This window comes from Mytilus californianus, unplaced genomic scaffold (assembly GCF_021869535.1).
Source record: "Mytilus californianus isolate M0D057914Y unplaced genomic scaffold, xbMytCali1.0.p SCAF_14, whole genome shotgun sequence".
Lineage (NCBI taxonomy): Eukaryota > Metazoa > Mollusca > Bivalvia > Mytilida > Mytilidae > Mytilus > Mytilus californianus.
In genome coordinates this window covers 28,340,916-28,346,915 of record NW_026262626.1, presented here as the reverse complement: position 1 = coordinate 28,346,915, position 6,000 = coordinate 28,340,916, and the positions used below count along the sequence as shown (strand labels likewise).

The 6,000-nt window shown below is 30.4% G+C and overlaps 1 long non-coding RNA gene across 1 annotated transcript in view; it reads right to left on the bottom strand.

Annotated features, from left to right (window-relative positions):
* Positions 1-294: 294 nt before the first annotated feature.
* Positions 295-6,000, bottom strand: part of LOC127724832 (uncharacterized) — a 35,741-nt gene continuing 30,035 nt past the window's right edge. Inside the window, exon 2 of the long non-coding RNA XR_007992747.1 lies at positions 295-744. This is a non-coding gene — a long non-coding RNA (uncharacterized LOC127724832). The remainder of the gene's footprint in view (positions 745-6,000) is intronic.

The following is a 6,000-nucleotide window of genomic DNA, read 5'->3' as shown; positions in this document are numbered from 1 at the left end:
ACATTTGACTTACCGTAAGTATGTTGTCCGAGTATTGACATCTTGATGTCGTTTGATGTTGTTTTTCTTTTAGTCTTTCTGTTACTTCTCTTATACTTTTTTTATTTTCTACCTTTGAAGATGTTCTGATTATTTTATTCTTCAGATATAAACGAATGTTTACTACATAATGGTGGTTGTGGCCAAACATGTGTGAATGAATACCAGTCCTACCACTGCGCTTGTAATAATGGATTTCAGTTAGGTTCTGACAGGAAACGTTGCGACGGTAAATACATATATAAGATCTCCACATCTCTTATCTTAATTTAATCTATAAAAAATATTTTTATTTTTACATTTTGTGGATGATTTTTGAGAGAGAAAAGAACAAATCAGAAAGCAAAAATTAAAAGAACTTTCATGTCGAACTTTAGTATTCAACATTCAGTAATCATTTATAGAATTATGAACGGTGCTTGAAGTGATCATGGGGTGTTACCAGGTTGTTAAAACACCTGTCTCTGTATATTTCATAAATGTAATATAATGTATATCAAATTATAGTCTGTTTTCAAGTTCTTTTTTATAATTTTTAGATATTGATGAATGTACAACGAATTCAAAATGCGCCCATTTCTGTTCGAACACTGTTGGCTCATATCGATGCAGCTACAGATCTGGATACCAACTCGCATTGGATAGACTATCTTGCTCAGGTGATTTTACGTTTATGCTTTGTATTGGCTATGCATTTTTTCAGTGCTGAAAAAGATATTGTTCCTCTAAAGTAATATGAAAGGAGTTTCCTTAAATTATACTGCTAAGAAAATTATTAAGCCAATGCATGTATATATACTTTACAAAGTCCTCTATGCACATTTATTTTTACATTTATTACGAATCCCTAACATGTAATCGACAAACTAATATCTCATTCAGTAAAAGCTTGCCTTCTCTTTAATTTTCGAGTTTTATTACCGAAGTTTACCGAACCTTAGTAAATAATAATCACGGAGCACGTGAAAAATAAGTGAGACGATAGACATGCAATAGAGCAATGATTGTTTTTTCCAATGCGTTTATATTTGTTAATTAAACTTTGTCATAATAATTGTGAAACATGTTAAATAATTTTATGTATAAAACTTTTTTCTTTCAGAATCAATTAACTATCTAACTTCTACCTTTGTTTACCTTTTCTTTCAGCACGGTTTTTTCCCTTCCCAATTACTATTATTAAAAGTATTAAAATTACCCAAATATTTTATCAATTTACAAAGCTACAGCTATGTACAGGATTTATTTTGTTTAAAATATGTGCTACTTTTCTGCATATTCTTCCTTTTTTCTTGTATGTTCTTTCAGGGTCCGAATAACTGGTTCTATCTCTATAATAATATAAGTTATCATTTAATGTATATCAGCCTTTATGGTCAAGCGATATCATGCACAGACCTAAATCTATGGTGACTATTGAAGAAAATGCAAGCAAGTTCGAACCCTCAATGGAATTTAGTTTTTGAGAGGTGAAAAGATCGTAAGTTAAAAGTTGAACTGAAGTTAACGAAGTAAACACAGAGGGTCAGTTGGTTCTACAGTTAAATCAAGAGATTAACGTCAGACAAATAGGTTAATGTATGCACATGACAAGTAAGAAAACAAGTATTTCCCCAAATTTCATATTGGCTTGTCGATTTAGATGCAATAACTATGCACGAGCATCGTTTGAAAAAAAAATTATTTACTTGGTCGTTATCAAATAATGTCGATATTTTATGGATGGTCTTGTTGTGAACATTTTAAAAAATAGACAGTATTATATGTTACACAATTACAATAACAGAAGCAATAACTGTATGATTCATTGTAGATACTGACAATTGTGCTGGTGTTACCTGTCTCAATGTTGGCAGTTGTATAGATAACATTGGATCTTACAGTTGTAAATGTGCTCCCGGGTTTGATGGACAACACTGTGAAAATGGTACGTGTTTCATGTTTTACTTATACAATTTGTTTGCTTTGAGTTTTGTATTCCTCTCTACTATCGTAAATGGTAGCAGACCAATCTATATTTTTTACAAAGTTATTTGGGGCAGAATTTAAGCTCACTTGAAAGATACAGTATACGTTTTCTGTACAATATTTTCAACAGAGGTAGCCTGAGATCGTATACCTCTCCTATTTGATATTGATCGGAATAATTGAATCATACTTTATGTAAAAGTTGCTTTAAAAGATTGTTGCCTTTTCGTTTTGAAATACTTAGACAGACACGGTATATGTAATCTATACTCTTATTAAATCTCTGTATTTATCAAAATTATATTTTCTTATTTTTAAATCTCAGTATCGACGAGTTCTCGTTATCATGATTATCATGATTTTCTCGATCTCTTTTCGATTTATGAGTTTTGGTTCTCCTTCATTTATCTTCTGTTCCTTTTAATTCCGAGTAGTCAGCGCAATCCTAAACTTTGTTCAAAATTGATTGCATTGCATGTAATTTGAAAAAAAACAACTTCTTTATAATAACGGTATTACTCAACTATAAAAAATGTATGTATGAGATATATAACTCTAACATAATGACAGTGTTAAGAAACCCACAATTATAGCTATGGGTAGTTTTGCTTGATAATACACTAATCAATACTTATGAAACATACACATCACAAATTCTCATTTTTTAAAAGTTTAAAATGAATAAAATTTCAATGCAAGGTTTGTTTTTTAGATGTCAATGAATGCTTGTTTATTAATGGTGGTTGTGATGACATATGTGTCAATACACCTGGTTCCTATCAGTGTCAGTGTCAAAAAGGACAATCGTTGAACTCTGATGGTAGATGTTCAGGTATTTGTTTTTACATATAAAAAAAAGAGCCATACATATTTCATCTGCTATTGTATAAATTTACAAGGGTATTTTCACTTTTTTCGAATGCAATACCTTTTTGCGTGGTGTTACACGAGTACGAGTTGCTAGTTAAATGCAGATTTACTCCTTACTATTCATATTGGGAATAGCGTATGCCTTGCGCAGTCCATCAATTTATATGATAGATTTTAACATCTGCATTAGTTTTACAACAAAAAAGTAAAGGTATCTTATCTATTCTGCTTTGACTGACTAACACGTGTTTTATTCGATATACATACACTACAAACCAGTAAAAGTCTGAAATGGCCTATATCTGTACTCGACTGTACTGATGTTTACTCGACCAGTCTGAATTGGTCTGAATTTTACTTACTATCACTCGACCCAGTCTTAACAATACTCCACTGTACTGATTTGTACTTGACCCTTATCTTTGCTATTGAAAACTATCTCAACTATTACTCGACCAGTCTGAAACAGTCTTAACCTTTGCTCGACCTGTACTCGATTAATACTTGACCAGCTCTCGACCTATTTCTTCAGTCTGAACCGTACTCGACCAAATGTCTGAACAATACTTGACCAGTCTGAACCATACTTGACCAAATAACCTCTACTTTTTCTAGTTTTGATTGTTAAAATAACCTTTTTAACTGACATGACAACAGCCACAATAAAATAAAGATATATATAAAACCAGATTTTTACATCCTTACATGATTCTCTTAGATTTATCAATTCGAGATAGTTAAATTATCTAATTTTAAAGTCTGAGTCTTGTTTAATAAAAAGACTTTCTTTTACCTGAAAACCACACCTATACTGAGGGTAATAAAACCTTATCAAGGTTCTTTGGCATGTGTGTTTTTTTTTTAAACAAAACTTGATTTTCCTAAATTCCTAAATAAAAACTACTTAGGTTGCATGGTTACATACAATAATGAATAATGAGGTAATGACAGCCAACAAAATCACTAACATTGTTTAACCTTACATCAGAAATAAATCTATTCCTATTTATAATTTGGGATATATATATATTTTAAAAATGGATAAAAAATTAAAGAAATGATTAGGGGTAAACTATAAAGTAATACATCCTGCTTGGGGCACACTGATTAAAAAAGATCACACCTGGTCAGAGAGTAATAAATTTTAAATAACATCCATAGATAATTACAACATCCTGTAAAACTTAAATAACAAGGCCTTTTGAATTCACTAGATAAGTAATACATGAGTTTAAGAAAAATAGGGTTTTCTTTTTACCTGTAAAACAACCCTGTACTAAGGTAATTAAACTTTATTAAAGTGCTTCTTGTATGCCATGTCTTTAATTTTGACAAAACGTATATAAATTTAATTAAAATAAATTTCTACTGCAACTTTGGAATGTATTTCCTTTTTTAAAAGGTTATCAAGGATTGCTATGAAAATATTATTATTATTATCATATTAAATTCTTGGTTTTACAAAAGAAAGGTGTGAATTTTAACATTTATTACTATTTTATATATATTTTGATAAATATAAATCTTAATAACATTTAAGATATTTGAATAATGGTTGAAAGTTCTAGTATTTTTGATGTACATAGAGCAATGTGAACATGATATCATGTATATAAAAATTCATTTAACGAAAACTTAGTTTATTACACGATATTTTTTTAATCCAACCAGAAATTTGATTACCTTGTTTTATTTTAATTTCAAATGTGATATACATTGTGTATATATATATATATATATATATATGTATAACAGTTCCTAAATTGATGAAATACAATAGATAGATTCAAAAAAAAGGTCTAGGTTAAGACTTGGTTGAGTATGGTTCAGACTAGGTCGAGCATGGTTCAGACTTGGTCGAGAATGGTTAAGACTATGTCGATTATGGTTCAGACTCGTATAAAATGGTTAAGTACTGGTCGAGTAAAGGTCGAGTACCAGTTCAGACTGTTAAGTATGGTTCAGACTACAGTCGAGTAATATCAAGTAAATTTCAAACCAATTCAGACTGGTCGAGTAAAAATCAGTACAGTCGAGTACAGATATAGGCCATTTCAGACTTTTACTGGTTTGTAGCGATATAAAATAAAACATAACATAAATCTGCTGTCGAAATATAACGAAACATATGGAACCAAGAAACGATGTATTCGATAACACTTCGGGGGAGGAAACCCTAAGTAATTAAAAGCTCTTTGCTTGACCCTGACACAATGATTGCTGGAAATTTTTTTAACTTGTACCAGAAAAAGTTTCTTCTTCTTTACACAAAGCTAGTCTTACACACTAAAACTAAACAATATACGATTTACGAAGCTTATCATAACATGACACATCCTTCAAACGATAGACTTAAATGTTAAGTACAACCAGCAGTACTCAAAACTTAGGCTTAGGACACAAATTGACCTCTTTGTTTTAACACTAGCATGTAAAACCGAACACCTGTATCGCTTAATATCAACAACTTGAAGGTAATTTATAGCTTTACTATGAAAAAACCGTCATCAGTCGGTAAAGCATTTTTTTCGAAATACCCTGTTCATATAAAGGTTTTTGGAGTTCGGTATTTTTGTTTTTACGTTTTTCAGTTGTTTAACATGTATAATATAATACAATATAAAGGTTATGTTTTAGAAACAAAATTGTAGAATTTTACTGTTCAATCCTATAAGTGAGAAACAACCAATACAAGTAGTTACATGGAGCTTTAATAGAAATTCACCAGGCAGATTACAATTTAAGCGTTTCAAGAATTGCCTTCCTCAGACTTAGTGCAAATTATGCTGAAAAAGTCAGTCAAATATACATTTAACAATAATAAAAGTACCTAAGCAGAGTAGGCGAAATCGTCAAAGGCCAATTCAGCAATATAAATTTGCCATAATAAGCTATAAAATATCACATGTTTGTATACTCGATGCGTTGAGGTCACAACAATCCTTATAAAAAAATTATATCATCAAAATAGTGGACCTTTTGATCGACAACATATATTTGTTAAGTATTGTTAAAGAGAGTCAGTATTACAATTTGTGATTATTATGCACCTCTATTAGAAGAATTGTGTTTGTACTCAAATGAAACAGAATTCACACAGAGCTTCCTCAAAAAAATGTTGAA